The following is a 10,858-nucleotide window of genomic DNA, read 5'->3' as shown; positions in this document are numbered from 1 at the left end:
CCACCCCCAGTTCATTTTTTCCCCCTTCTGGGAGCTAGACATTACAGGTTAGGAAATCCAACAACTGCTTATATGGGAGATATTAGAAAGTGACCATGTCTGCCCGTGGAAAGAGCCGGGAAAGGCCCGAGAAGACCTTAACTTTACACCTTTGGCTTATCCTTGGCACAGAGACAACCTACAACAATCAAAAAGGGGGACAAGGCAATGAACAAAAACGGTAACGACAACAACAAAATAGCAGACCTGGGGGAGGAGGAGAATCTGGATTTCCAGAGTCGCCGCATTGTTCGATTCAAATGTCCAGTTTTCAGCCACAACAAAAATCGCAAGACATACAAGGAAACATGAAGGTATGACCCATTCAAAAGAAAAAAGTAAATCAACAGAGACTTGCTGGAAAAAACCTGATGGCAGATACACCAGACAAAGACTTAAAAAGAACTGTTTTTAAAATGCTCAAATCACTAAAGGAAAACGCAGGGAAAGTAAAGAAAATGATGTATGTGTGAAATGAATACATCAGTAAAAGGAACATGTAACAAAAACTCTGGAGCTGAAAAGTAAAATACTGAAATGAAAATTTCACTAAAGGAATTCAAGGGCAGATTTGATCAGGCAGGCGAAAGAACAGCAGGAGGACAGTGGAAATTATTGAGTCTGAGGAACAGAAACAAAAAAAGATAGAAAAAAAAATACCATCTATTTGGCCATGAATTAGTCTCAATAGATTTTTTAAATATACATTTTTCAGGGTATCTTCTATGACCACGACTAAAAGAAATTGTGGGGCTTCCCAGGTGGCTCAGTGTTACAGAATCTGTTGGCCAATGCTGGAGCCACAGGAAACTTGGGTTCAATCTCTGCGAGGGGAAGATCCCCTGAAGGAGGAAATGGCAACCAACCCCAGTATTCTTGCCTGGACGATTCCATGGACAGAGGAGCCTGGTGGGCCACAGTCCCTAGGGTCGCAAAGAGTCGGGCACGACTGAGTGACTAAGCACGCATGCAAATGAAGTTCAGTATTAATAACAGGAAAAACTGAAAAATTCACAAAATTGTGGAAATGAAATAATGTAACTCTATCAAAGAGATCACAAAGAAAATTAGCAAATACTTAGACATGAATGAAAACAAAAACAACATACCAAAACTTACGGGACCCAGAAAAAGCAGTGCTGAGTAGGAAATTTATTGGTATAAACACATTCCAAAAAAAGAAGAAGAAAGATTTCAAATCAACAGCCTAACTGTAGAACTTTGGCCACCTCATGCGAAGAGTTGACTCAATGGAAAAGACTCTGATGCTGGGAGGGATTGGGGACAGGAGGAGAAGGGGACGACCGAGGATGAGATGGCTGGATGGCATCACGAACTCGATGGACGTGAGTCTGAGTGAACTCCAGGTGATGGTGATGGACAGGGAGGCCTGGCGTGCTGTGGTCCACGGGGTCACAAAGAGTCGGACATGACTGAGCGACTAAACTGAACTGTAGAACAGAAGGAAACAGAAAAAAACAAACAAAAACCAGTTAGCAGAAAGAAGGAAACAAAGATTAGAGCAGAGATAAACAAAGTAAAAAGTATAAAAAATAAAAACAATAGAGAAAATCAACAAAACCAAAAATTAATTCTTTTTAAAGAAATCAAATATTAATCTTGTAGCCAAGTGTACTAAGACTTGGTGAAGACCCAAATTACTAAAATTAGAAATGAAAGTGGGGACATTACTACCAATTCTACAAAAGAATTATAAGAAGAACTATGAACAACTGAATGCCAGCAAATAGGATAACCTAGATGAATGTGGACAAATTCCTAGAAACACAAAATCTACCAAGACTAAATAATGAAGAAATAGAAAAATATGAACCTTTAAGTTGTAAACCAGGAGTGAGATGGGGTGCCAAGTACCACTGTTAATATTCAGTGTTGTTTGGGTTGGAAGGTCCCAATAGATGCAGTAAAGCAACTTAAGAAAAAAACAAAAAACAGAGATCTAAGAATCAGAAAAAATAAAACCACACTATCATTGTTCTTGGATGATGTGATTGTTCACATAGCAAACTTCAAAGAAGATATACAAATAAATCATTAGAATTAGGTAAATTCTCTGATGATCCAGTGTTTAGGACTTGTCGCTTTCACTCTGGGGACCCAGGTTCTACCCCTGATAGGGGAACTAAGATCCCACAAACTGTGTTCAGTTCAGTTCAGTCAACTCAGCTGTGTCCAACTCTTTGCGATCTCATGGACCACTGCACGCCAGCCTCCCTGTCCATCACCAACTCCCAGAGTTTACTCAAACTCATATCCATTGAGTTGGTGATGGCATCCAACCATCTCATCCTCTGTCGTCCCCTTCTCCTCCTGCCTTCAATCTTTCCCAGCATCAGGGTCTTTTCCAATGAGTCAGTTTTTTGCATCAGGTGGCCAAATTATTGGAGTTTCAGCTTCAGCATCAGTCTTTCCAATGAATATTCAGGACTGATTTCCTTTAGGATGGACAGGTTGGATCTCCTTGCAGTCCAAGGGACTCTCAAGAGTCTTCTCCAACACCACAGTTCCAAAACATCAATTCTTCGGCACTCAGCTTTCTTTAGAGTCCAACTCCCACATCCATACATGACTACTGGATTTTTCCAATCTTGGATTTTCCATAGCTTTGACTAGACGGACCTCTGTTGGCAAAGTAACGTCTCTGCTTTTTAATAGGCTGTCTAGGTTGGTCATAACTTTGCTTCCAAGGAGCAAGCGTCTTTTAATTTCATGGCTGCAGTCACCATCTGCAGTGATTTTGGAGCTCCCCCAAAATAGTCTCTCACTGTTTCCCATCTATTTTCCATGAAGTGATGGGACCAGATGCCATGATCTTAGTTTCCTGAATGTTGAGTTTTAAGTCAACTTTGTCACTTTCCTCTTTCACTTTCATCAAGAGGCTCTTTAGTTCTGTTTACTTTCTGCCATAAGGGTGGTGTCATCTGCATATCTGAGATATTGATATTTCTCCCGGCAATCTTGATCCCAGCTTGTGCTTCTTCCAGCCCGGCATTTCTCATGATGTACTCTGCATATGAGTTAAATAAGCAGGGGGACAATATACAGCTTTGATGTACCCCTTTCCTGGTTGGGAACCAAGCTATGGGATGTGGCCAAAAAAAAGTGATTAGAATGAATAAGATACTTCAGTAGATCGTTGGTTCCATCAATAAAACACAATTGCACATCTACAGTACAAAAACTAGAAAACGATGAAAAATATCTGTTTACCTTAACAGGTACAAAGTGTTACCTAAAACAAAATTTACAAAAGTTGTGCAAGAGACTCAACAGCCGGAACTCCAACTTTGGCCTCTTAAGTTTCCAACCACCATTTTCCCAGGAAGATGATGGAGGGGCAACAAGATGGCTCCAGGTGGCCCCTGGGATCTTTTGGACTCTTTGGCACCATGGCCTCCCTGACGGTATGGAAGGTCCCCAGGAAACCATGATGAGAGAATCTGAGAACAGATCCAATTCCTAGCAAAGTCACGGCCACAGGTGCGTCCTCGACTTGTAAATTTTTCAGTAGATACTGAACCTCTGGAATGCTTGGGGGAACATGATTCCAGGATGATTCTAATGACGATGAATAGACCCAAATTCTTAAAAATTTCATCCCAAAGAAGGGTTCCAACTCTGTCTTCAGGATTGCATGCGAGGTGATGAGTAAATCTGAGATGTTGGACTTGATTCCAGGATAGTTCCAATGGAGACCAGAAGATCCAACTCCACACCAACTTGAGCTCCAGACTGTGTCTCCAACTCTAGATCGCATCTCCCCCTCACCCCGCCATTTTTAAAAAAAATACGTTCTGGATCTTAATTGCAGCATTCAGGTTCTTTTTTTTTTGCAGCATATGTGATCTTTACAGAATGTGGGATCTAGTTCCCTGACCAAGAATCAAACCAGGCTCCCTGCATTGGGAACTTGGAGTCTTAGCCACTGGACCACCAGGGAAATCCCTAGATCAATCCTAAAGTCTGGAGTATATCCATGCTGTAGGACAGGATTCCAGATTTCAGAAATGGTTACAACAGAGATGAGTAGATCCAACTTCTTACAAAATAGAGATCTGAGGTGTGCTGTTTCCTTTCAGTGGAAGAACTCAGGGGAGAGTCATAGGCCAGGATGGTTTGCTATGCAACCACATGGATGGACCTCCTTACAAAATGGAGGCTCAAGGTGTGTTTCCAACTCTTAAACTTTCCAGACTGTGTCAGATGTCCTTAATAAGTCTACTATGGAGGATCCTTCTCAGCGGAGAGGAGTAAGTTGAACTCCTTGGGTCTGTCTTCAATTCAAACATCTCAAATAATTCAGTGCTGAGATTACCAGGCCAGGCCAGGCCAGGACAGTTTGCAGCAAAGAATGAATTGAATCCCTTACAAGATTGTGGCCCAAGGCATGTCTGGAGGCCAGTTCCTTTGGGAGGCCACTTCCTCCCATCTGCCATCTAATCCTAAACTGACAAATTATTTTTTCACTGTGTTTATCTTAGAAAGCTGATAAAAGTGACCCCCACAGCCTGTTAATGGGCTGGGACTATTCTGATAGCAGGTAACCCTGCCATGGTGGCCGCCAAGGGACACGCAGTGCAGCTGGTCAAGGAACTAAGGTCCCACGTGCTGCACAAGCAAAAATAATGAAATACTATTTTATATAATTGGAAGCATACAATATTTGTCCTTTGGTATCTTATTTGTTTCACTTAGCATAATATTACAAGATTTACCCATGTTGTAGCATGTATCAAAATTTTATTCCCTTTTAAGTTTGAATAACCTATACTATAAAGAATGCGCCTGCAATATGGGAGACTTGGGTTCAATCCCTGGGTTAGGAAGATCCTCCAGAGGAGGGCATGGCAACTCAATCCAATATTCTTGCCTGGAAAATCTCCATGGAGAGAGGAGCCTGGCAGGCTACAGTCCATGGGGTCTCAAAGAGTTAGACAAGACTGAAGCTACTTAGCACTCATTCAGCACACACAACATTCTATTATATGTATATACCACATTTTCTTTATCCATCCATCACTTTTTATCTATTTGTTTTTGGCTGCACTGGGTCTTCATTGCTGTGTGCAGGCTTTCTCTAGTTGCAGCATGTGGGGGCTGCTCTCTAGCTGCAGTCTGTGGACTTCTCACTGTGGTGGTTTCTCTTGTTGAGGAGCACAGACCCCAGTGTCCATGGCCTTCAGTGGTTGTGGTGTGCCAGCGTCCAGCCCCGGCGGATCCAGGGAATTTGGAGCGTCGGCGTCCTTGGAAAAATACATATTTAATTACAGAGATATAGAGAGATTAGAAACGGATAGTGTAGTAGGAAAATTAGTGGAAAAAAAGAGGCTGAATCACTTGGTTTACGTGGAATAGCATCCATGCCCCAGATGGGAATTCAGCCAGAAAAAAGGGGAGCAAGAAAGAAACGACATGGGGGAATCAGTCTTTCTGGAAACTGATCCGATTTCTTTATTTTGGGGTTTGCTTATATACCTTTTGTTACATATAGGGATGAATACAGTCACGCGGGGGTCAGCAGTCCTGATCTTTATCAAAATCAGGTGCTTCACATAAAAAGGTCTTAGGGATATTACATCATCTTCTGGCCATGAGACCTGCTGACATTTTATGATCCTTTCTTTCTGATGACCAAAAAACTTATTTTTCCAAGGGTGTTTTTTCTTAAACCAGGCACCACCCTCCAAATAAAGTTGCATTCCTATAGGATGAGGGTGTAGTGAGTTACAATCAAGAAAGGACTTTATTTAACCCAAGGTTAACATGATTAATCTTAAAGGTTAATACTTATTTCTCCTATATGCTTAAAGGTTAATGCTTATTTCTCCTATATGCTAGTTATATTCATTATAAGGGCAGGGAACACGGAGATTTAGCAGCAAACATCAACCCAACAAATGAAAATCCTTTCACCAATGTTCCCCTTAAGATCTATTTAGTCTTAAGATAGTGATAAAGTTACATTTTTACATAGCAAGGACACAGTGATTTATAACAAAGTACAGTGATCTAATACAAAAGAGAAAATTCATTAACTCAAAAAGTCTAGTATTGCTAATATCAAAAACTACTATATTTCCTTTTCTATATTCCAAATACATTGATTAATATATTCCCAGGTGCCTAAGGATATGGAGGCCTGGCGGCAATCAATGACTCAATGATGAGAAAAGCCCTATGCTAATTAAGTCTCTCAAAATACTCCAAAACTCTCTGTGCTCTTTATGGTTGAGACGTAGTAAACAATCACTGCCCTAGTGGCAGGAGCATGGATAATCCTGTCACACAAGCTAGTCTGTCAGCAGAGAGGTTTGACCTAAGACACCCTTGTCACACCCAGGGCAGGGAATTAGCAGCAATTATTGGCACAACAAATCAAAAACCCTTCACCGAAATAATTCCTAACCAACCCACTATACTAATAATTTCCAACTCCCCCAAAGAATTTGCCTTTAGTAAGTCTAAAACATCTCATGCCTCTCAGGTTGGGAGGCTGTAAACAATCACATGTGGCCAGACGAACCTATACAGGCGGGCTAGATAACCTTCAGAGGAGTCCATAAGCTGAAACACTCTTGTCACGCCCAGGAATTTTTATTGCCTAGGAGCTGCACGTTTACTCCTTCTCCGAGAGAAACGGTTATGGGGGAGAGCCCCCGGTGAAGTCAGAGGTGTAGGTGAGAGCATAAAACAGACTCTGGTTTGGGGGTAGATGCTCGGGAACAGGGGGTTTCCTGAGGCCTGATCACGCCTTTGCGTATGCCAAGCCTCCTTCCTCATGACCTTTGCCATGGGCGGAGTTCCTCACGCTGGCCCCCGACAGTGGTGCACTGGCTTACTCACCCCGCAGCATTTGGAATCCTCCCAGACCAGGGATAGAACCTGCATTGGCAGGTGGACCCTTAACCACTGGACCACCAGGGAGGTCCTATCCATCCATCAGTTGATGGACATTTGAATTGTTTACACTTTCAGAATATTGTAAATAACTGCTAAGAACATTGATGAACAGGTTTTCTCTTTGAATTCCTACTTTTCAATTCTCTTGGGTATATACCTAAGACTGGAGTTACTGGATCGTATGTTAATTTTATGTTTTACTTTTGAGGAACTGCCAAACTGTCTTCCATAGAAGCTGCACCTTTTATAATACATTGCCACTAGTCATGTAACGAAGGTTCCAATTTCTCCACACCCCTGCCAATATTTATTATCTGTCCATTTTATGATAGCCATCCTAGTGGATGTAAAGATTCTTTTATTTTCAAACTACTTTTAAAAACTGTAATAGTCTAGGGAACCCATTTCAACCAAGTTTTCAGATTTATTGTCCATAAACTTGTATATTACAGAATGCAATGTCTTTCATTCTGTCCTCTTGTTTCATTCTTGCTTTTTTGTCGTGTGACCAATGTGGTCACATAATGTTGTCACTTTTATTGGTCTCAAAGAGCCAGTTTTCTTTTCTTGTTTTTTTAATTGGATGATCCTCTCTCAATCATAATATTTTTCCAACGTCATTCAAACTTCTACCTTCTGTTTTGTCCTTCATTCTACTTATAGAGTTTCCCAGTTGTTCTTTTTTGTGCATCTTGAATTAAGATTCTTCCTCACTCATTTCCCACAAACACTCCTTCTAGAACTCTGGTTGAAATGAGGCTTTTTGAAATATTGCTTTAATAGCACAAAATCCGTAAGAGATTTGACAGTACAGCATGGTATTGCCCTGTGGCTTATGTACCATAAATAAGGAATCTATAGAAACTACTATATATGAAATAGATAACAAGTACCTACTGTATAGCACAGGGAACTCAATACTCTGTAACGACCTATATGGGAAACGAATCTAAAAAAAGTTGGTAGATGTATCTATATTACTGATTCACTTTGCTGCCGGGGTCCAGCCCCGGTGGATCCAGGGAATTCGAAGGGTGGACGGCATTGGCGTGAGAAAAACTTATTTATTGATTGATATAAGAAATATAAGATTAGATTAGGAAGAAATAGTGTAGTGGGAGAATTAAGTGGAGGATGAAGGCTGAATAGCTTGGATTACGCGGAAGACCAATAAAATTCCAGACAAGGAATTTGCACCATCTACTTTGGGCCACCGGCGCTCGCTTGAATATCTAAGGGTGCCTCGCCTTAGGCTCCCTTTTGCGCGGGTCTTAACAGCCAGGGCAAGTAAGTAGACTTGGCGAGCCTCCGCGCCCCAGATGGAAATTCAGCCTGAAATTAAAAAGCAGAGGGAGGGAAAAGGAGAGAGAGAGAGACACGGGGGCGGGGGGGGGTGGGGCAGATTCCCAAGAAACCAGGCCGAGAGACTAGTCCAAGAAACTGGTCCAATCCTTTATTGTTCAGAAGGCCTTTTATACTTTTGATAAAACACGGAGATCAATGGGTAACACAAAGTTATGCAGCATTAGCAGTCCAGACTCTTATCAAAACCAGGCTTTTCTCTCTGCATAGCTAATTGTATACACAAGTCTTAGGTAATTTACATCATCTTCCAGCCAAAAGGGCCAATTAACATTTTACAGCCTTTTTTCTGATAAGGGTTTGTCAACCAGAAGACTTATTTGTGTTGATCTTCCCAAAGTCTGGTGCCACTCTCAGAAAGCACTAAATAAAGTTACATTCTTACATAGCAAGGACACAAGAGGAGTGCAGTGATATATAACAAAGAGAAAAGAAATTAACTCAAAAGTCTAGTGTTGCTAACATCAAAACTACTATATATCTTTTTCCATATCCCGTTTACATTGATTAACGTCCTCCCAGGTGCCTAAAAGATAAAGAATATGGAGGCCTGGCAGCAGTCATTGAGTCAACAGTGAAAACCCTCTACCAATATGATTTTTAACTCTTTAGAAAAGGCTCTGTATCTTTGAGATGCTTTCAAGCTTTGTGCCTCTTGCGGTTGGGGAGCTGTAAGCAATTCACAAGCTGTAAGAGGTCTAACTGAATCATCCCTTTCAAATGCAGAAGGCTAAAGCCCTGAGTTGACTTTTTCCAGAGAATATTAGAAAAGTGGAAAAGCAGAGCACAAAAGCCGGCAGATTCTTATTTTTGAGGGGGTGGATGCTCAGGAAATTCCAGGGGGAAAACCTGAGGTCTGATTAGCCTTGCCATCAGGGCTCTTGCCGCATGACCTTGTCACAGGTGGAATTCCTCACGCTGGCTCCCGGCACTTTGCTGTATACATGAAACTAATGCAACATTGTAAATCAACTATACTCCAACAAAATTTATAAAAACTTAAAAAATAAAATGATTCCAACTGCAGGAATCTAGTGACCCTAGACAGATTCTCATACATTTGCTAGTATTACTCTTAGGGTAACTATTTAATGCTAACCATGGACCTGGTATTATGTACTCCACAGTGAATTGCCAGTTAAAAGTCTTTGATCCATCTTGAGTTAATTTCTGTATATGGCGTCAGGAAAGAATTCAACTTCATTTTTTTGCATGTGGTTATCCAACCTTCTCAGCAAAATTTGTTGAAAAGACTCTTTTCCCATTGAAGGGTTTTGGCATTCTTGTTGAAAATTTTCGATCATATATGCAAGGGCTAATTTCTGAGCTTTCTAACCCGTTCCATTGGTCTGTATGTCATTTATGCCAGTACCACATTGTTTTAATTAATACAGTAAGCTTTGAAATCAGGAATTGTGAGTCTTTCAACTTAGTTCTTCTTTTAAAGAACGTGTTGGCTGTTCTGGGTCCTTGAGATTCCTTATGAATTGTTGTTATTGTTGTTCACTCTCTCAGTCGTGTCTGACTCTGCAACCCCATGGACTACAACACGCCAGGCTTCCCTGTCCTTCACTGTCTCCCAGAGTTTGCTCAAACTTATTCTAATTAATCAATAATGCCATACAACCATCTCATCCTGTCATCCCCTTCTTCTGCCCTCAATCTTTCCCAGCATCACAATCTTTTCCAATGAGTCAGCTCTTCCCATCAGATGGCCAAAGTATTGGAGCTTCAGCTTCAGTATTAGTCCTTCCAATGAATATTCAGTGTTAATTTCCTTTAATATTGACTGGTTTGATCTCCTTGCTGTCCAAGGAGATTACGAATTGTAGGATTTTTTTTTTTTTTCTATCTCTGCCAAAATCATCACTGGGATTTAAATAGGGATTGCAGTGAATCTGTGTATCACCTTTGGGTAGTGTTGACACCATGACAATATTAAATCTTCCAGTTCATGAACACAGATATCTTTTCCATTTATTTATGTCTTCTTCAATTTCAGCAACGATTCGTAGTTTTCAGTGTACAGGTCTTGAATGTCATATTTATTTTAAATGCCATCTAGTACTTTGGAGTCTGAGGAGACCTAGGTTTGATCCCTGGGTGGGGAAGATCCCCTGGAGAAGGGAATGACTACCCACTCCAGTATTCTTGACTGGAGAATTCCACGGATAGAGGAGCCTGGCAGACTACAGTCCTTGGGGTTGAAAAGAGTCAGACAGGCCTGAGTGACTAACACTTTTGACTTTCAGCCCTCTAGCTGCAGGCTTGAGGATTCTGTCAGCTCTCTAGCTGCTATGATGGAGGAAATTGGGGGGGCTGTGGAAGCATAACAAAACACTTATCATGTCTTGTTTTCTCCTTAGCTAAAATCTTGAGTCCCTTGAAAACAAGGACAGGGACTTCTCTGCCTCTCCCAAGAATGCCAGTCAGTGAACGTACTCACCCACCCAGTAGCCTCAGTGTCTGTCTGCACAATGTGTATCTTCCTGCTTCAAATCCTTCGAATGCGTTGCTATTAAGATAGCTGTTATTA

This window comes from Capra hircus, chromosome 2 (assembly GCF_001704415.2).
Source record: "Capra hircus breed San Clemente chromosome 2, ASM170441v1, whole genome shotgun sequence".
Taxonomy (NCBI): Eukaryota; Metazoa; Chordata; class Mammalia; order Artiodactyla; family Bovidae; genus Capra; species Capra hircus.
Note: the sequence above shows the minus strand (reverse complement) of the source record.